This window comes from Gopherus flavomarginatus, chromosome 16 (genome assembly GCF_025201925.1).
Source record: "Gopherus flavomarginatus isolate rGopFla2 chromosome 16, rGopFla2.mat.asm, whole genome shotgun sequence".
Classification (NCBI taxonomy): domain Eukaryota; kingdom Metazoa; phylum Chordata; order Testudines; family Testudinidae; genus Gopherus; species Gopherus flavomarginatus.
Window position 1 is genome coordinate 19,331,175 of NC_066632.1, and position 21,612 is coordinate 19,352,786.

The window sequence follows — 21,612 nt, forward strand, 5'->3', positions numbered from 1 at the left end:
CCAGAGGCTGGTTTTTACTGAACAGCAAACATCAGAGCAACAGATGCATCATTGTGGACCAAAATATTGCCAAATTTATTTTTTAGTTATAAAGCATAAAAAGGTATCTAAATAGGAACCAGTCGCTTCGATTTATTAGAACAAAAAAAATAATGATGGTGAACTGTGATGTGTTAGTGGTAGAGTTAAGGGTATGGCCCCAGAGCTGAGAAAGCACCTCCAGCCAACTGTTGTGTATTAAAATACACACACACACACACACACACACACACACACGTAAAATTAAACACTTAAGTAAAAGCCATTCAGAATTCAGACTGAGACCCTTGGAACTACACTAGGCAACAGAATATGAGGACCAATTTTGCACAGATGAGCCAGATGGATTCTCTCATAACAGAACTTTCTAGCTCGTCTTCCCAGGGCCCTGATCCTGCATTGTGTGTGGGCACAATCCTCTGTGTGGATTCAGCTGCAACAGCGGAGCTTAAGATTCATAGCTCCAAAATGTCAGCAACATTAACTAGGATCAGCCAGAGTATTTTACCAAGAGCCCAAATTACTTGTGGTTGTGTTTTTTTTTAAATTAAATGCCTCTCACGAGCACAGAATATTTTATTAAATAACCAGTATTTTAATAGGACCTACAAAAATACCTGTCAGTCCCTTTGCTCACCCTGCAGCTGCAGTTACATTAAAGAGGAACCATCAAGTTAAAAAGAAAAATCACACTTCTGTCTGAAATATTTTAACCTAATATTCTTAGAAGCAAGCCCTCAGACTGCACAACCCCAAAACCAATTAGAGGAAAAGAATATTTTTGTCAGTCTGTTTACTGCATGCTTGGCAGCCCCTGGGCAGAGTCAGTCTCACTCTTTCCCTTCTAGAGTCAGCTTCCCGTCTAGCTTGTGTGGGTCTTTCACACAGCCACAAGGGAGAGAAAAACATTTGTTTTAAAAACAGGAAAATGTGATTGTAAAACCACAACAATGGACTGGGGAAAGACATGGAGCTGCTCTGAGGCTGAGCTCAGCTTTTGAAACTGACTTGGCTGCAAGTTGAAAATTGGCTGCTTGCCTCTTTAATAGGCCATCTCTAGATGCCTAAGCTGAGCTCCCCCTGCTGACTGCAGAAGCCGCTGTAGAAACCCCCATCTCCAATGCTTAGCTGGGTTCTGCATCCTGAACCTACAGCCCCAGTTGCACTAGCAAACCCTCTTGACTGCCTGAAGCCACAAGTAACAGCGAGATTTGTGATTTCAGTGACTACAGAGTGAGCTCCTTAACAATATGATTTTCTCATCAGGCCATAAATCATTTTAAATGGGGCATTTCTGTGGATTCTTGAGCATTTTTATCATCAAAAGCCATTTAATAACGAACACTGTACACTCAGAATAGCAGCTCTGACACGTGGAATCTTCGCTGAAAGCCTTCAATGACACACATGCCTATTGTCCTCCACAAACCCGCTGCTTGCTACTCTAATCACAGAAACTCAGATGGAATGACTTCCTGGAAAGACTCTGTGCAGGACCACAGGATATTTTGCAAATGTCACCACCTGAGTGACTGGAAATTGTTTATTTCCCTTGAAAATACCAACAGGGTTTGCGTCCGCCCGGATAAAGAAATAATTGCCGGCAATTTTTTTCATAAACAAAAACAAACCTGAGAGGAACAAAAGCTTCTGGCAGCCGCTGGAGATTGTGTGCTCCTGCCACTGGGAGCTGCCAGGCAGCGTGGCGTCTGCAGTGCTATAAATCCTCCCCTCACAGGCTGATTCCTCTGGCCTGCAACATTCCAATGTCTACAACTGGGTCCTGAGCCCAAGCTGCAGTGGAATCATCCCAGAGGAGCTGTCATTCTCTGCAGCAAATAAAACAGCTCTCGTTCATGTCACACTCCCCGTCAGTACTGGCCCAAGCCAGGAAAGCTAATGATCCAACCAGCAGACCAAATTCGGTGATGAATCCTGGTCATGTGCCATCTGAGGCACATTGTCAATACACTAAGGCCTGGTCTACACTAAGCGTTTATACCGAATTTAGCGGCGTTAAACCGATTTAATCCTGCACTCATCCACACAACTAAGCCCTTTATATTGATATAAAGAGCTCTTAAAACCGATTTCTGTACTCCTCTCCAATGAGGGGAGTAGCGCTCAAATCGGTATTGCCATGTCGGATTAGGGTTAGCATGGCTGCAATTTGACGGTATTGGCCTCCGGCCGGTATCCCACAGTGCATCATTGTGACCGCTCTGGACAGCAATCTGAACTTGGATGCACTGGCCAGGTAGACAGGAAAAGCCTTGCAAACTTTTGAATTTCATTTCCTGTTTGGCCAGCGTGGAGAGCTGATCAGCACAGGTGACCACGCAGAGCTCATCAGCACAGGTAACAATGCAGTCTCCAGAGAATCGAAAAAGAGCTCCAGCATGGACTCCATGGGAGGAACTGGATCTGATCGCTGTATGGGGAGAGGATTCCTTGCTAACAGAACTCCGTTCCAAAAGACGAAATGAAAAAATTTCCAAGGCCATGATGCAGAGGCCACACCAGGGACTCAGCACAGTGCCGTGTGAAAGTTAAGGAGCTCAGACAAGCCACCAGAAAACCAAAGAAGCAAACAGAAGGTCCGGGGCAGGGCCGAAAACATGCCGCTTCTATGCTGAGCTGCATGTAAAATTCTAGGGGAGTCCGCCACCACTAACCCACCCCTGTCCGTGGATTCCGAGGTGGAGGTGATAATCTCAGCCCTGGCTGAGGATTCTGCGGACGGGGAAGATGAGGAGGAGGAAGAGGAGGACGAGCTTGCAGAGCGCACACAGCACTCCATTCTCCCCAACAGCCAGGAGCTTTTTCTCACTCTGACGGAATTACCCTCCCAGCCCTCCCAAGCCACTATCCCAGACAATGAAGCCATGGAAGGGACCTCTGGTGAGTGTACCTTTGTAAATATAAAACATGGTTTAAAAGCAAGCATTTTTTAATGATTAATTTGCCCTGAGGACTTGGGATGCATTCGCGGCCAGTACAATTACTGGAAAAGTCTGTTAACATGTCTGGGGATGGAGTGGAAATCCTCCAGGGACATCTCCATGAAGCTCTCCTGGAGGTACTCCAAAAGCCTTTGCAGAAGGTTTCTGGGCAGCGCAGCCTTATTCTATCCTCCATAGTAGGACACTTGACCACGCTATGCATGTAGCAAGTAATCTGGTATCATTGCATGACAAAGCCTAGCTGCGTATGGTCCTGGTGTTTGCTGGCATTCAAGCAACATCCATTCTTTATCTCACTGTGTTATCCTCAGGAGAGTGATATCGTTCATGGTAACCTGGTTGAAATTCAGGAATTTAATTAAGGGGACAGAGATGGCCATTCCTACTGGACTGTTTGCCTGTGGCTTAAAAGAAATCCTTCCCTGCAGGTAGCCAAGCAGGGAGGTGATTGGCGCTGAGCTTTTTCGCATTTGGCTAGCAGGAATCTTCCCTGCTACCAGCCACACAGTGAGGGGGGGAGGGAGGTGTTTAGCAGTGATCTTCCATGATACCAGCCACGTGGTGGGGGGAGGGGTAAAGGGATCATCCCAGCAAATTGGATATGGGGGTAGTTTCTGCTGCTGCATGTTAACAGGAAAGAAGCAGCATTCAATGGGCTTTGCTTGCTATTTGGGAAAGGGTTATACTGAAATGGGTAACATAGTACAACTTTATAGTGCAGACAAGTCCTTAACCATAGTCCTATTGCAGAACTGGGAATAGAACCCAGGAGTCCTGACACCCCACACTCTGCTGCTGGCAAAGTGTGTATCATGTCTCATTCCAGTGGGTTGGGCACACAGAGGCTAACAGCCTACTTATGTCTTTGTCTCACGTGGTTGAGGTTTGTACTATGGATCTGGGTTCAGATCCTGATGATGATCCTTGCAGGAGTAAAATAGTCTGTGATCATGTAATTAAAAGCTACATCACAATGCATCCACAGAAAGTGGCTGCAGTAAAGTATCATGGTAGATAACACATGCTCCTAGTGCAATGATGTGCCTAGGAGAGCAAATGCAATACTTGGATGTAGAAATAGGAATATCAAGCATAGCATGGGTATTACATCTGCATATAGTACTAGCGAGACCATGCATTTGTGATGCTGGCAGACACGGTACCAGCTCATGCCAAGGCCCAGGCCTCACTGAACATTGACAAATGCATAGCTGGAAACCAGCTTACATGTGTGTTAGCATTATTAGAATAGATGTTAAGTTGATACGTTTGTTTAGTATTTAGATTGATGAAATACTTGTAGGACACTGAATGTACTGATTGTATAAAGTTATATTGAGTGTTTGCAGTGTAAACCTGTGCGACAAATCAAACAGGAGCGATGCCTTCTCTAATACAAATACTGGCTTCCTGCAGAAGATGTTAGGTCCTGCCCAACGAGAAGGCCTTTGAAACCAAATAAATCATTGAGACACATCAAAGAATAAAGACTTTGTTAATTGCATTCCTCTTCCTGCCCAGGAAGAGGAGACCTGTGCATGAACTTGTCCCATCAGCTTGGACTCAAGAATCACTAAGCATAATCAAAAGACACCCCCTCACCCCCTGCTGTTTTGCCTAGGTTACCCCTAAAGAACATATGGAATTTTGCTTACTATAGAAGTTTCTATCGCGTTTTGAAACCTAAGGCTGCATCTCATTTGTGTGTGTATGTTTACCTGGTTTAACCTTGTAAACACAGTAGAACCTCAGAGTTACAAACACCTCGGGAACGGAGGTTGTTCATAACTCTGAAATGTTCATAACTCTGAACAAAACGTTGTGGCATTTCTTTAAAAAGTTTACAACTGAACATTGACTTAAGACAGCTTTGAAACTTTACTACGCAGAAGAAAAATGCTGCTTTTCCTTTTTTTAAAATAGTTTATGTTTATCACAGTACTGTACTGTATTGTTTTTTTCTCTCTGTCGCTGCTGCTGCCTGATTGAATACTTCCAGTTCCAAATAAGGTGTGTGGTTGACTAGTCAGTTCGTAACTCTGGTATTTATAACTCTGTTCTTCTACTGTAACGCACTTCTTTTTCCTAGTTAATAAATCTTTAGATAGTTTATTATAGGATTGGCTACAAACATTGTCTTTGGTTTGAGATCTGAAGCAGTTGACCTGGGGTAAGTGACTGGTCCTTTGGGACTGAGAGTAAACAAAATATTGTTGAGATTTTTGGTGTAAGGGACCATCTAGCATAAAGACAACCTTGCTTAGGTGCAAGGCCCAAGGGCACTGTCTGTGATACCATGTTAAGGCTGTTACAGTGTTTTAGGAGTTCATACTTGTTACTTGGTTGGTGAAATCTAATTATAGAACCAATTTGGAGTTTGTGTCCTGTTCCTAGACAGTCTGCCTTGAGGTTAGCACTCATGGTCATGAGCCACTCCAGACAGCATGACAGCCGGTATACTGCATCCAGGTCTGGTGTGTTGACAAACTGGAAAGAGATCAGAGAAGGGCTACAAGAACAAGTCAAAGTAGAAAACCTGCCTCCCAGAGAGATATTAAGATAGCTCAATCTATGTAGTTTATCCAAGAGCAGGATTTGATCGTGGTCTATAAATACCTACACGGGGAGAAGATTTCTGACTGCAGAGGGCTCAATGTCTGGCTTCAACTTCCAGACAAGTTCAGACAAGAAATAGGACACCTATTTTTAACAATATGGGTAACTGACCATTGGAACAACTTATCTAGGAGTGTGGTGGATTCTCCCTCTCTTGGTGTCTTTGAATCAAGAGTGAATGTCTTTTTAAAACCTATGCTCTAGCTCAATCAGATGTCATGGTTTTGATGCAGAAATTAGTGGGTGAGGTTCTCTAGCCTGGATTGTGCAAGAGGTCAGACAAGAAGTTCATAATGGTCCCTTGTGGCCTTAAATCTGTAAATCTTTGACTAATTCTGGCATTTCCTAATTTTGGAACGTTTGATTTTGCAAACAATGGTCTTTTCACACATCTCTAGATAGACAGATAGATAGAAAACAAACAAACCAAAAGGAACGTAAAGGGGGACGCAGAGCCTGGAATAGACAGACGTAGATTGGGACAGAGGGACAGGGAGTACTGGGGAGATGGCTGGACACAATGTACTGAGTATAGATTACAACATGTGGTCAAAGCTGTAGGCTACCATGGGAAGTACACAAAGCACTATACATAAGTTCTGGCATGCACAGGCACAGTCATGCACACACGCATGTACACAGGCAGATGCATATATGCTTCACTTTGGGTATGTCTACACTGTGAGAGAAGGTGTGATTGTAGTGGGGGTAGACATATCCACGCTAACTTTAATCTAGCTAGCACTGGTATCAAGAGTAGTGAAGATGTGGTGGCATGAACTTCAGCACAGGCCAGATGCCCCAGTGGCTACACAGGGTCCCTGGTGATTTTGTACTGAGGTGGCTTGCCTGCACTGAAGCCCACACTGCCACGTTTTCACCACTTTTTACCCATGCAAGCTAGATTAAAGTTAGTACAGCTACCCTCATTACAATCACACCTGCACATGCAGGGCAGACATATCCTGTATCCACACAAAACTTTGGGTTCCAAAACAACGTCAATGTACAGCTGTCATGCCCCAACCCTGCTCCAGTTGTGGGGTTTGAACCTATGGACAAACATACAATGACACAGATGTCCCCTCCTCAAGAACACAGATGCACACACTCAGAGACACCCCACACTGACACACATGCATCCACATGGACCAACATGTTAACCACACACATGGACAGGTATGTGTGGACGCATGCACACAGAAGCAGAAATACACAGAGCAGTGTACACCTGCTCAGAGAGGTCCATGCACACAAAAAGGACCCAACACACACAGACAAAAAAATACACCCACAAGATGTGTTCCCAAGAGATAATTTTCCAGCTCTAGAGGCTCCCTCTGTGCTGGGAAAACCCACGCACTGGTTCTCACCTTCATAGTATATACACTCAGCTCAGCAAAGCAAAGTACTCCCTGTGCCGAGTGGGTGCACCTTTGTGGGGTCCCAGCCTGCCTGTCTGGGTCCAGAAGCACCATCCCCCAGAAAAGCCAGGCTGCTCTGATAAAAGCTGGATTCTTTCCCTTCTCTTTAAAAGAGACACAGAAAACACATCAGAAATTAATGCATTGGTAAATCTTTCCACCAGGACAGCTCGGATGTCAGTCCCCACCCTATTCCAGCAGACGGGCTAGGGCTGAAGCCTGCGTGTTAACACTCAGCTCCCATGACAATCACCAACGAAGGCTGGTGGTGCAGAAGGAATTAGGTTATGCAGAAGGAACTCACTGAGACAGACTTGGGCCTTGTCTACACTACAAAGTTGTAGCGCTGGTGAGGGGGTTACAGCGCTGCAACTTAGGATGTGTACACACCTGCAGGGCATTACCAGCGCTGCAACTCCCTGTTTGCAGCGCTGGCCGTACACTTGGTCGTGCCTTGGGTGTAGAGGATCCAGCGCTGGATCACCAGTGCTGGTCATCAGGTGTAGACACTCACCAGCGTTTTTGTTGACCTCCGTGGAATAAGCAGGTATCCCAGCATACCTGAGGAAGCCTCTCCGGTAATCAAGCAAACTCCACTGCCCTCCAAGCAGGTCTCCTTCCCCGCGGTGTGCTCTTGCGTTCCCCGACCCCTCCTCAAAGCAGGTATCCAGCCCCGCGGTGTGCTCTGGCGTTCCCCGACCCCCCCTCCAAGCAGGTCTCCTTCCCCGCGGTGTGCTCTGGCGTTCCCCGACCCCCCCTCCAAGCAGGTCTCCTTCCCCACGGTGTGCTCTGGCGTTCCCCGACCCCCCCTCCAAGCAGGTCTCCTTCCCCACGGTGTGCTCTGGCGTTCCCCGACCCCCCCTCCAAGCAGGTCTCCAGCCCCGCTGTGTGCTCTGGCGTTCCCCGACCCCCCCCTCCAAGCAGGTCTCCTTCCCCGCGGTTTGCTCTGGCGTTCCCCGACCCCCCCTCCAAGCAGGTCTCCTTCCCCGCGGTTTGCTCTGGCGTTCCCCGACCCCCCCTCCAAGCAGGTCTCCTTCCCCGCGGTGTGCTCTGGCGTTCCCCGACCCCCCCTCCAAGCAGGTCTCCTTCCCCGCGGTGTGCTCTGGCGTTCCCCGACCCCCCCTCCAAGCAGGTCTCCTTCCCCGCGGTGTGCTCTGGCGTTCCCCGACCCCCTCTCCAAGCAGGTCTCCAGCCCTGCTGTGTGCTCTGGCGTTCCCCGACCCCCCCTCCAAGCAGGTCTCCTTCCCCGCGGTTTGCTCTGGCGTTCCCCGACCCCCCCTCCAAGCAGGTCTCCTTCCCCGTGGTTTGCTCTGGCGTTCCCCGACCCCCCCTCCAAGCAGGTCTCCTTCCCCGCGGTTTGCTCTGGCGTTCCCCGACCCCCCCTCCAAGCAGGTCTCCTTCCCCGCGGTGTGCTCTGGCGTTCCCCGACCCCCCCTCCAAGCAGGTATCCAGCCCCGCGGTGTGCTCTGGCGTTCCCCGACCCCCCCTCCAAGCAGGTCTCCTTCCCCGCGGTGTGCAACAGCGCTGCAGCGTGGCCACATCTAACACCACTTGCAGCGCTGGTTGCTGTAAGTGTGGCCACTCTGCAGCGCTGGCCCTATACAGCTGTACTAATACAGCTGTAACAACCAGCGCTGCAAAATTGTAGATGTAGACATACCCTTGGAAAATGAACACCTCAGTTAGTCCTAAGATGCTCCATTTTCAGTTACAGCTGTTCTTCGGAGAGGAACCAAAGTAGGCCTGGAAGCCTGGAGCGGCTTAGTGCCTTTCTCCGGCTCTCTGCTGTTCTCAGCCTGGCAGACTCCAGAAAACTGCAGCCACCATTGTAGTGATGCTGCTGCCGGGGCGAGGCTGCCCCCTCTTGGGGCCTTGCCCTCTGGGAGAGGCATTTTGAGACATCCTTCAGCCATGCTGTAGGGAACCTGCCCGCTCACTGATACTGTCAGCAATCTCTCGGAGTTTGAGGATGATTGTCCTCTATAAAACACTGACAATGATTATCACTGCTACCATCTGCTTCAGCATCTTGCCGGTACAGGGCTCCATAATGCCTCCAGCACAGGAAAGGGAAGTACTTACTGAGGCCAGAGGCCTCTCAGTGGCAGGAGCTGCAGGCCAGAGGCCACAGCCTGGATCTCCAGCTGGAGAGCCTGAGAGAAAGTCAGAATGTTGCCCTGCTACTGGCAGGGGCCAGCAGTAGCTGCAGCAAGAGGGCACAGAAGTGTAGCATCCCCAAAGGATAATAGGGCTATATTGGGTCTCTGGTACCTTCACAGCCTGTGGCTGGGCTGGGAACTGCAGGTTGTCTCTTATTTGGCTGTAGCAGTTACAGCACATGTGCCTATCTGTGTGATGGCTGACAGCCTGGACTGAACCAGGAATCTCCAGTTAAAAGCATGAGCTGCTACAACAGGAACTAAAGAGCCAGGCTCGCAAGCTGGGGCTGTAACAGACTCATAATCTATATGTCAGGACAGTGGGGGTCCGATAAAATACACTCAACAGTCCCTCACGCTTTTATGGTGAGACCCAGTGAAGGAATCCTCAGATTTACACAGTGTGTGACTGTCTGGGGGCTAGAGCCTGCAGAGACCAGCACTGGAAGCACTTCCTGTGAGTTGTGGCACAACCAGCATGCTGCCAGATATCAGTTGCTGCTACCATAGCAGTACATAGTATTACTTTCACCTGGGGATCACACAGTACTATACAATTTATAGAGTTCAGGGACAAAAAGGACAATTGTGATAATCTAGTTGGACCTCCTATATAATACAAGCCAGAGAACTTCCCCAAAATAATCCCTAGAGCAAATCTTTTAGGGAAAGTCCAAACTGGATTTTAAAATGGTCAGTGATGGAGAATCCACCAGAACCTTTGGTAAATTGTTCCAGTAGTTAATTACTCTCACGGTTAAAAACTTTTAACCTTATTTCCAGTCTGAATTTTTCCAGCTTCGACTTCCAGCCCTTGGATAGTTAGAACTTTCTCTGTTAAACTGAAGATCCCATTATTAAATATTTGTTCCTGTGACAGAATGCACCCATTATTCATACCCTAAAAAATTATTAGTTTGTTCAAAGTATACCTTGTGAGGTATCATTTGAAAACTCATAATTTGCTGGTTGCCACTGCCCTAATAAAATGTGTGTGGCCACATTGTATGTGAAGTTATAAGATACCTCTGTATGTTATTGACACATGTCCCAAATCCCACAGCCCAACCCAAAGAAAAGTTGGCAAACAGGTCTGTCTCAAACAAAGTAATGTTTGCTCCACTTAATTTGCATATAGCAGTAAACAGAATCATCAAGCAGGAAGGGGGAAACAAAGAAAGTTTAAACAGGTGCGGAAAAAGCATCAGGGAACATCCTTCCACATAGACATTTTGTCTCCTGGTACCCAGCTGCAAATGTTTTTCAAGAGGGGAACTAAAACTATAAAAAGGAGATGCAAACACACCACAGCAACCCCTACTCTCCTGGCCTGTCACATTCATGGCACCTGAAGAGATAAAGGAAGCATTAATGGGATTCTGGGAGAAGGGGTCCTGACCTAAGAAGTTTGGTCAATAAGGCTGCTGAAAGCACATGGTGAAAAAACTTTGCTTTGAATTTAACTGTGTGTTCAGTTAGGCACCAGTTGCATTTTATCTTTATTTTTCTTGTAATCATTTCTGACTTTTATGCGTCATTACTTGTATTTGCTTAAAATCTCTCTCTTTCTAGTTAATAAGCTTGTTTTAATGTTTTATCTAATTCAATGTGTTTAAATTGAAGTGTCTAGGAAACTTCATTTTGGGTGACAAGTTGTGTTCATAGTGTTCCTTTTAAAGAAATAACAGACTTAATATATTGTTGTATTGTCCAAGAGAGGGCTGGGCATTACAGGACATACATTTCTGGGGAACAATGTAAAACTGGGGTGTGAGTTGGGTCATCCTGCAGTATAACCAACTCTAGTGAAAACCAGAATGTAACCCAAGAGTGGCTGGATGGCTGCAGTTACACATAGACACTCCGGGTGTGACCTGCATGCTGGTAGGCTGTTTATGAGCAGGCCAGGTAGGAGCTACTTCGGGAAGGCATTGTAAGGCACCCAGGGTTTCAGGTCAGGGGTGACACAGCTGCTCATTAGTTTAGATTGTATCCTGGTATGTCACAGTTCCCCATGTAGATACTTATACAGTGTAATTAATTCATCCCCGAACCGTCTCTTTGTTAAGCTAAATATATAAACTCAAAGAGCTCAGTCACTATAAGACATGTTTTCCAATACTTTAATCATTCTTATGGCTCTTCTCTGAGTCCTCTCCAATTTATCAACATCATGCTTGAATTGTGGAAACCAGAACTGGACACAGTATTTCAGCAACAGATACTAGTGCTAAATATAGCGATAAAATAGCCTTTCTACTCCTACTTGAGAATTATGCATCCCAGAATTGCATTTGCTTTTTTGGCCACAGCATCTCACTGGGAGCTTTTGTTTGGCTGATTATCCACCATGACCCTCAAATCTTTTTCAGTCACTGCTTCCCAGGATAGAGACCTCCATTCAGTAAGTATGCCTGCATTCTTTGTTCTTAACCGTACACATTTACATTAAGCCATATTCAAATGCATATTGTTTGCTTGAGCCCAGCCAGGGCCGGCTCTGGCTTTTTTGCTGCCCCAAGCTTAAAAAAAAAAAAAAAGAAGGGGGGGCAGGTCCACCGGAGCAGAAAAGCGGGGAGGGGGCACGGCATGGCTGGAGCGGCAAAGGGGGGGGAACAACACAAAAACCACAAGGTTGGAGCAGCAAAGTGGGGGCGGGGGTGGAAACAACAGCGCAGCCGGCAAAGCAGGGGAAAAACAAAACAAAAAACCCCTACAGGGCGGCTGGAGAAGTGAAAAAAAAGCAAAAAAAAAAAGGCGGCTGTGCCGCACTAGGTTTGGGCGCAATGCCGCCCCGTAGACTCTGCCGCCCCAAGCAGGAGCTTGCTCAGCTGGTGCCTGGAGCCGGTCTGGAGCCCAGCTTACCAAACGATCCAGATCATTCTGAATTAGTGACCTGTCCTCTTCATTATTTACCACTTTCCCAGTTTCTGTGTTATCTGCAAACTTTATCAGTGATGATTTTATGTCTTCTTCCAGATCTGTGATAAAAATGCAAAATAGTGTAGGGGCAAGAACCATCCCTGTGAATCCCACTAGAAACACACCCGCTTGATGATGATTCCCCATTTACAATTACTTTTTGAGATCTAACAGTTAGCTAGTTCTTAATCCATTAATGTGTGCCATGTTAAATATATATCTTTTTATAGTTTTTTAAATCAATATGTTGTTCGATATTGAGTCAAATGCCTTACAGAAGTCTAAGTCTATTATGCCAACACTATTATGCTATCAACCAAATTTATAATGTCATAAAAATAAAGATGAGATCTATTTTCTATAAATCCATGTTGATTTGCATTAATTACATTACATCCTTTAATTCTTATCAATAGAGTCCCGTATCACCAGCTCCATTGTCTTGTCCTGGGTTGATGGCAGGATGGCATGCCTCTATTTATCTGGGTCATCACATTTACCCTTTTACAAAACTGGAATATTAGCTTCCTTCCAGTCTTCTGGAACTTCCTTAATGCTCCAAGACTTAGAGCATGTCTATACTTACCAGTACATCAACAGTGCTGCAATCGATGCAGCGAGTGTCGATTTAGCAGGTCTGGTGAAGACATGCTAAATCAATGGGAGAGCACTCTCCCATCAATTTGTGTACTCCACCTCTGCGAGAAGTGTAAGGGAAGTCAATAAGAGACATTCTCCCATTGACAAAGCGCAGTGTAGCCACTGTGGCAAGTGGATTTAACTACGTCAACTTCAGTTATGTTATTCACAGTTGCAGAAGTTAGATCTATTTACTGCGGTAGTGTAGACTAGTCCTACATTAACGGTCCAGTGAGCCCTCAGCCAGCTTTTTTAAAACTCTTGTATGCAAGTTATCTGGACCTGCTGATTTAAAAATGTCTAACTGTAGTAGATTCTGCTCACTATCCTCCAGAGATACTAGTGGAATGGAAAGAGTTTTGTGATTCCCATATGATGAGACTGCATCATCTGTTTTTCCCCCAAGTACAGAACAGAAATATTTATTGAACATTTCTGCCTTTTCTGCATTACTACTGATAATTCTACCATTTTCATCTAATAATATATTAATACCATTAAAACTTCTTCTTATTGTCCTTAGCTCTGCTGATCATAGATGTTGCCTTGTGTCCTTTTGATTCCTTTATCAATTTACTACAATTCCTAACTTCTGATTTATATTCATTATTACCATGCTCCCCATTCTTCCATTTGTTATATATTTGTGACAGGGTGGACTAGGCCCTGAGGCCCCCTGCTGGAGGTCTTCTGGTCCTGCCACACCCTGCCCCAGAAAAGGGCAGTAGAGAGGTCCCCAAGCTGCCTAGAGTGGCTGTGTGGGAAGCAGCTAATCAGGACCCAGCAGGTCAGTATAAGAAGAGCTGCAGGGCCAGAGTGAGCTCAGTTGCTTGCTAGAGCTGAAGAAGAGTGGATGGCACTCCAGACTGGCTGCAGGGACTCCACAAGGACAAGGCCCTGAGGTAAAAGTGAAGAATTTGCGGGAACCATGGGCAAGTGGCCAGGCAATTATAGCAGCAACACAGTTTATTTAAAGAGACATTGTGGATGGCTGCTATCTATAAGGTCCCTGGGCTGGGACCCGGAGTAGAGGGTGGGCCCAAGTTCCCCCCACCAGCCACTGGGAAAGTGGCCTGGACTTTAAGGCACCTCAGAAGGGGAACTAAACTATAGTGGCCCACTGAAAAGCTGGGGCCAGAAAGGCCCTGAGAGAGGCTCTGCTCTATTCTGGAGTAGGGACAAACCAAGAGAGGCCCTTGTTGGACTTGTACCCCAAAAGGGGTTTGTGTTGCATTTATCATAGATTATTAGGGCTGGAAGGGACCTCAGGAGATCATCTAGTCTAACTCCCTGCTCAAAGCAGGACCAATCCCCAAGGACTGAACTTACAACCCTGGGTTTAACAGGCCAATGCTCAAACCACTGAGCTATCCCTCCCCCAAATCAGACAGATTGTGTATGACTTGACCGGAGGGCAGAATCACTGAAGACCCACCACAAACTGAAAGAGAGTGCAGGCACACACACTGGGCCAGGGGGAGCTCGCAAGAGGTGAGTGTGACCCAGTTACAATATTACATAGAATGGGTCAGGATCATCACCCTAACAAGAGCACACATGCACAACAGACACAAACTCAGAGATATACAACGCAATGTAGACACCTGCTCCCCAGAGTTGCATACGTGGACACACATTCAGACAACTATCACCCAAAAGTGGGTGTGTCACCAAGTGGGAAACGACTTGTCCTGGATCACCATCACTCAGTTCCCAGATCTTTCACACCATGTGCTCTCCCACACCCACAACAAAGGACGGTTTACTCTCCCACACCCCAGTAAATTCTTCCCATCCTAGTCCAGGACAAAGTAGTCTGGAGTAGGATCTACCTGCTAACTTTTGGGTTCTGAAACGCCGACGGGCATGATCCGGGGTTATCCCCATTCTGTATCTGGCCTTGGTTTGAAACAGTTTATAGTCGTTCATGTTCTCCTTAGGCATTTCAGCTGCCACCTCTGCTAAAGGTCCACTGAGCTGTGGCCTCAATTCTACCATGTACTGGTCTTCAGGGATGCGGTACCCAAGACAGGCTCTTTCAAAATTTTCCAAGAAGGCCTCGGTGTCATCCCCTGCCTTGTAGGTGGGAAATTTTCTGTGCTGTGGAACCATAATTGGCGGAGGATTGTTAGGATTGGCTGGAGCCTGTTGCTTAGCCTTTTCTAATTCCAGGGTCTGGCGGTGTGCCTCCCTCTGGAGTTCTATCTGTCTTTTGTGGGCTGCATCTTCTTCTTCTTGTTTCCTTCTGTGTGCCACCTCTTCTTCTTCTTGTTTACGTCGGTGGCCACCTCTTCTTCTTCTAGTTTCCTTTTGTTGGCTGCCTCTTTGGCTGCTTGTTCTCTTTTGTAGGCTGCCAGTTTGATGCTTTCTTCCTTTTCTTTCAGCTCCACCTCTTTTTGTCTTTTTTCCAGTTGTCGCCTGTGTTCAGCTTCTTTGATTTGTTCTTTGGCCTCCATTTTTGTATTGGAAGGCATGGTTCCTGTTTTCTTGTGTTGGGGTGCCCTCTGGTGTTTGTTGTCTGAACTGCAGGCTCTGTTGCCTCCTGGCGTCTGCCTAGCAACAGTGCCTTTTTCCCTTTCTTCCTTTAGCTAGTCTTTTCAATGTAAAGTAAACCGGAAAAACCACTTTATTTGCATGTGTATAGTGCTGGTAATGACTCTCAATGGGAGTGCTATTGTCACAAAAGACCCTTAATACCTCCTTAATGGTTTCTTGCTTAATATGCAAGCCACAACTGCCAGAGAGAGCAGAAAAAAAATTCTCTCTGGTTCCCTTTTAAAACCAAACTGTTTCTCTCTGCTAAAAAGCCTCTAGCAGAGAAAAGAAAAATATAATATTCCTACTGGCTTCTGGATTGTATCTATCTCACCACTGCCACTCATGTCATAACTTAGTCCCAGATTTGGACCTTAGCATCCAAAATATGGGGGTTAGCATGAAAACCTCCAAGGCTAGTTACCAGCTTGGACCTGGTAAAGCTGCCACCACCCAAAAAATTAGAGTGTTTTGGGGCACTCTGGTCCCCCTCAAAACCTTCCCTGGGGACCCCAAGACCCAAATCCCTTGAGTCTCACAACAAAGGGAAATAAACCTTTTCCCTTCCCCCCTCCAGGTGTTCCTGGAGAGATGCACAGAAGCAAATTCCGTGAATCTAAACAGAGGGAGTCCACCCTCTCTAATTCCAGTCCTTGAAACAAAAGCACTTCCCTCTTCACCCAGAGGGAATGCAAAGTCAGGCTAGTAAATCAAACACACACAGATTTTCCCCTGACTTCTTCCTCCCACCAATTCCCTGGTGAGCTGCAAACTCAATTCCCTGGAGTTCCTCACTAAAGAAAAACCCCAACAGGTCTTAAAAGAAAGCTTTATATAAAAAAGAAAAATACATACAAATGGTCTCTCTGTATTAAGGTGACAAATACAGGGTCAATTGCTTAAAAGAAATATGAATAAACAGCCTTATTCAAAAAGAATACAATTCAAAGCACTCCAGCAACTATAGACATGTAAATACAAAAGAACATATAAATTCCTATCTGATCTTTGATACTTACAACTGGGAAACAGAAGATTAGAAAGCAGGAAATAGAAATCCCCTCATAGCTGAGAGAGCATACAGGCAGACAGAAGAACCAAGAACAAAGGACTCCCACACAAACTTCCCTCCACCCAGAGTTGAAAAAGTCCTGTTTCCTGATTGGTCCTCTGGTCAGGTGCTTCAGGTTACTTTTTTTTCAGGTGAAAGAGACATTAACCCTTAGCTATCTGTTTATGACAGCTCTCCCACACCCACAACAAAGGACGGTTTACCCTCCCACACCCCAGTAAATTCTTCCCATCCTAGTCCAGGACAAAGTAGTCTGGAGTAGGATCTACCTGCTAAAATGCACCTAATGCTAATGTTGTTAGCAGTTGCTGCCTCTAACACAACTCTTTGGCTGACAGCAAGAGAAACCTGCCATAAATCCAGATCCATTTCCTCCAGGATGCTTCTTACTAAGCTTTTCTCAAGCTTACTGTGCTGCACGCAGTTGCTTGTAGATCTGCATTTACCAATATTATAGCTTCCAATCTGCCTAGACTTGCCTTAAAAACCAGTCATCAGAGACCTATGTTGTCATAAACAGATAGTTAAGGGTTAATGTCTCTTTTACCTGTAAAGGGTTACAAGCAGTGAACCTGGACCACCTGACCAGAGGACCAATCAGAAGACAAGATACTTTCAAATCTCAGTGGAGGGAAGTCTTTGTTTTGTGTTGTTTGTTTGTCTGTTGTTCTGTCTGGGTTCTGAGAGTAACCAGACGTACCTACAGGCTCTCTAACTTTCTGTTCAAATAGTAAGTATAAGTACAAAGGCGGTTTAGTCTTTTTGATTGTTTTCTTTATTTGCAAATGTGTATTTTGCTGGAATGATTTTAATTTGTATTTGTGCTGGGGGGAAGGCGTCTCTCTAGTGTCTATAAGCTAAAAGACCCTGTAATGCTTACCATCTTAATTACAGTGACAACTTTTACTTTTTTCTTTCTTTTATTAAAAGCTTTTCTTTTTTAAGACCTGATTGATTTTTTCCCCTTGTTGAGGCTCAAGGGAATTGAGTCTGTACTCACCAGGGAATTGGTGGGAGACAGGGAGAGAAAGAGGAGAGGGGAAGGTGCATTTCCCTTTGTTTTAAGATTCAAGGAGTTTGAATCACAGTGATCTTCCAAGGTAACCCAAGAAGGGAAAGCCTGGGAGAGGCAACGGTGGGGGAAAGGGTTTACTTTCCTTGTGTTAAGATCCAGGGGGTCTGGGTCTTAGGGTCCCCAGAGAAGGTTTTGGGGGGACCAGAGTGTACCAGGCACTCAAGTCCTGGTTGGTGGCAGCACTACAGGATCTAAGCTGGTAATTAAGCTTAGAGGAATTCATGCTGGTACCCCATCTTTTGGACTCTAAGGTTCAGAGTGGGGATTTATACCATGACATATGTAACTGGCAACATGGTTGGAAATCTGTATCTGGAGACCTGAAAGAAAACATATGGCTAAGCAGAACAGCCTTGGCCACAGCAGCAGCTAGCAGAAACACCCCATGCAACTTGATGAAAGCATCAGGAAGTCTCAGATGCCAGCTTCTGCCCACAGGCACTAAACAAATACCAGGGAGGGTGTCCAGGGCCTGTATGTACAGATCAGCCCACAGCGTTTACTTTAAAATGAGCATGGGAGAGAGAAACAAAAGAGGGTCCTGATCTGCCAGTCCTGGTGCAGCTAGCCCCTGCAAAGTTGTCAGTAGTCTGAACTCACTGAGACCTTCAGCACAAGCAGCAGGTGTTCCTACTGCTTGAGTTAAAGGAGTTGTCCCATTAACTGGGGCAGTAGCAGACTCATTGTCTCATTGTCCAGCTGCTAAAGAGGGACATATAACCCGTTGACCAGATAGGTTACTCTCGCATGCCTAATCCTCCAAATGAGGTCAGTTTGGGCACCAACTCCTCCTCTCACAAATAACCCAAGCTCAGAATGACAACACAGCACTGGACTGTCGATTGGCTGAGCTTGTCTCACATGAGTCTCAGAAATCCTACATTTCAGAAGACGAACTAGGGTGAAATTGCAGTGGCAGACAAGACCCAAGGTGCTATCATAGATGGAGGGACACTGGCAGTGTCCACGGCCACAGAGAGAAAGATACCCAAGGTCACCGGTGTCTCCATCTCCTCCTCAGAGTTGCTCAGGGGGAAGGACTGTGGAATTCCTGGCTCACTTGTAACATCCATGGCTATCTTTGAAACATTCCATTTCTTTTATATGCACTTGTAATGGAATCCATCCCAAAGGTATCCCTAGGGACTTCAGGATGCATCTTACTATAAACCCAAATACAGAACACTAGGGGCTCCAATGCCAACAAGTAGCTGCTGACTTTGGGGCTTCATTTTATTTTTAGGTCCAGTGCTGAATAGCCATAACTCCAACTGAAGTTAGTGGGAGCTAGGGGAATTCAGCATCTCTGGAAAACAGGCCCACAGTATCCCAGCTTGGGCTCCCAAAGACTGTGACACCCATTATTAGTGGACACTTGGAAAATTGGGCCTAAGGAAAAGAGCCAACCAGTCAAATCCAAAGGACAGCAGGAGAGATGATCACACAACCTGCCCAAGGACAAGCCCAAGTGCCATTAGACAGACACACCCCACCCATAAAGAAACAGTCTTCAGCAAGCAGGCCAGCTCCAGAGGCCCTTTGTTTTATCTGCTCAGATCTCCCCATGACAAAGCTTGCAATGGCCCTGTTCCAAGCTTCCCCAACAAGCTCAGGGATAAGCTAAGAATCAGTTTGTTGTTGCAAGCTTGTCCCTACCCCATAAGACAGCTATGGGGAGAAGATGTGCACAACTCCTGAGCTCAAATCTCAGTTCTGCTGCTTGGGAAAAATCACTCTGTGTCTCACTTTCCATATCTGGAAAAACGGCTGATATATTATCCCACTGCCCACACACGTTAAAGGGCTGCAAAGTGCTATAGACCTACTGGGTGTGATTTTGAATAAGGAAAGCAGCTTTCTGCATGAACTAGCCTCCTCAGCATTAATTTAGTCTCTGGCAAAACACGTATCTCCTTAGCCTAGTAAAAATGCCAGCTCCAACACAGCCCATCATATAACAGGGTCCCCTGCACGTAAATGGTGTGAACAAATACCCGTGTTGGTCAAACACTCTTGCTGCACCTTTGAGTACAAAGCAATGGCCTATTTGGGTTACCTAGGGAGGCGGTGGAATCTTCTTCCTTAGAGGTTTTTAAGGTCAGGCTTGACAAAGCCCTGGCTGGGATGATTTAGTTGGGGATTGGTCCTGCTTTGAGCAGGAGGTTGGACTAGATGACCTCCTGAGGTCCCTTCCAACCTTCATATTCTATGATTTCCATGATCAGCCTCCAACACAGAGAAGTAAAAGCAGCAGCTACCCCGTAGCAGGGAGGGCTTGTGGCCAGTGCTCAAAGAGGAGGGGGGATTTGCTCTTTGTCAAATTGATCTAGTTTTTCCATTTCACACTTGAAAGCTCTGATGGCTTCAGTTTCTAGCCCCCAGAGCAAGAGAAGGAAACTTTGGAAGTGACATACCACCCTGTGCCAGGCCTGACTTCACTCCTACAAGAGTACAGTATAAGCAGACTGGAAACAAGAGATCCTGCTCCAGGGCTAATGTCACTGCTGCTCAGAATGGGAATGAAATCCTCACTTCCTCTTCTAGATCTCAGCCCCCAAGATTCAGCACTGACCCTGTTTGCCCCACTTCCCTCCCGAGATTGGTCCTCCTCAGTGCAACCACTGGGCAGAATGTGGGGTCATGCCCCCCAAATGTTACTCTCCTGTCATGGTGCCACTCAAAGTGGTTCACAGAGAGCAGAGGTTCAGGTGCAAGGGTTAGAGCTGGAGGAGCAGCTGCAGTTTGAGGTAACAATTTTGAGCTGCGACACAAGCTCTGGGGTCTCTAGGGTGATGTCGACATTGCAGCTTGGCGCGAACTTCCCAGCACAGGTAGACAGACTTGCACTAGCAGGGTTCAAGGTAGCATACTAACAGTAGCAGTGTGAACCTTGTGGGTGACGCTGGAGTTCTGGCTCTGAAATAGGGTGACCAGACGAGAGGAAGAAAATATTGGGACACATGGGGGGGAGGGAGGTCGCCAGTGGAGAAAAAAAAAAGTGCCAATTGCTGCCAGCGGAGGAAAAAAAAAAAAAAGGAGTACCATGAAATATCGAGACAAATGCCTAAATATTGAGATGGGGGATGGTCCTGATTTTATCAGGACGTCTGGTCACCCTACTCTGAAGCCAAGTGGGTAGCTTGGTGATCTCTGTCTAATGGAATGCTGAACTGTACTACACTGTTCAGCCACTAGGAGGTACTGTGTGTAAAATATGTAATGTAAATTAACCTCAACCATAGCTGGCAGAGCATTAAAGGATCATATGATGAATACATCTGCTGAGTGCAAGCAAATTCTATAACCAGTCCATATCTGGTACAAAGGAGCATGACATGGTGTCAGGAGTAAACTAAGAGAAACAGAATAAACAGCAAAAAGTTGCAAACAGAAAGAACAAAACTATAAAGGTTATAGGATCTCATCTACTTGCCATTCAGTGACCAGAAAACTTTAGCTTTGACAAACTTTCAAAATGGACAGAGAATATTTTGCAATTGTTTGCATTGCAAACAAACTTCATTAAGAAACTGGAGATATACAGGTATCTTCTTTAATTTATACTATGCAGTAGCAGGCAGAGCATATCTTTAAATTCTTTGATTTTACTGAGGACAGTCACAAAGATGACTATAAAAGGGTTCTGGCTATGTTGATGCATACTTTACACCTCAGAGAAATGCGGTTTATGAAAGAGCATATTTTCACCAGAGAATTCAAGAACCAGGGGAAAATATTAAGTGTTATATAAGAGCTCTGAATACATTGGCTGAAAACTGATTTGGGGAATGCAAAACGTTAAAATATCAGAGACAGGCTGGTTACTGAGTTAACAGATAAAAATTTGTACTGTGGCTACTATTTAAACTATTTACAGCTAAACAGATAGCAAAGCAGTTAGACTTAGTCAAACAGCAGGCAGGAGCAACTTGAGAAACCTGAAACAAGCGTAGAAGCTATAAACAGACATTGATTGTTAAAAGTCATCATAAAACCTCCTAGGCAAGGAAAGAGAACTCCCAGACTAAGAGGGAAAAAGTCCAGCCTAGACACACAAAGTGTGGAAAAGAGTCATATCCCAAGAGATGATGTATGTCCAGCTAGAGGTGCGTAGTATAATAATTGCATGAAATATGGACATTTTGTATAGGTTTGCTGCACCAAAGCA

At 45.9% G+C, this 21,612-nt stretch overlaps 1 protein-coding gene and 1 long non-coding RNA gene across 7 annotated transcripts in view; one reads left to right on the forward strand and one right to left on the reverse strand.

Moving 5' to 3' along the window:
• HDAC7 (histone deacetylase 7) overlaps positions 1 to 21,612 on the reverse strand; it is a 260,685-nt gene that overhangs the window by 169,549 nt on the left and 69,524 nt on the right. The window lies entirely within an intron of this gene.
• On the forward strand, positions 7,535 to 8,703 carry LOC127035751 (uncharacterized). 3 transcript variants are annotated; one of them, XR_007769913.1, is made up of 4 exons: positions 7,535 to 7,653; positions 7,758 to 7,809; positions 8,071 to 8,226; positions 8,435 to 8,703. It is a non-coding gene; the product is annotated as an uncharacterized LOC127035751 (long non-coding RNA). The 3 variants fall into 3 exon arrangements; XR_007769914.1 differs by lacking the exon at positions 7,758 to 7,809; XR_007769912.1 differs by lacking the exon at positions 7,535 to 7,653 and having other exon boundaries at positions 7,698 to 7,809.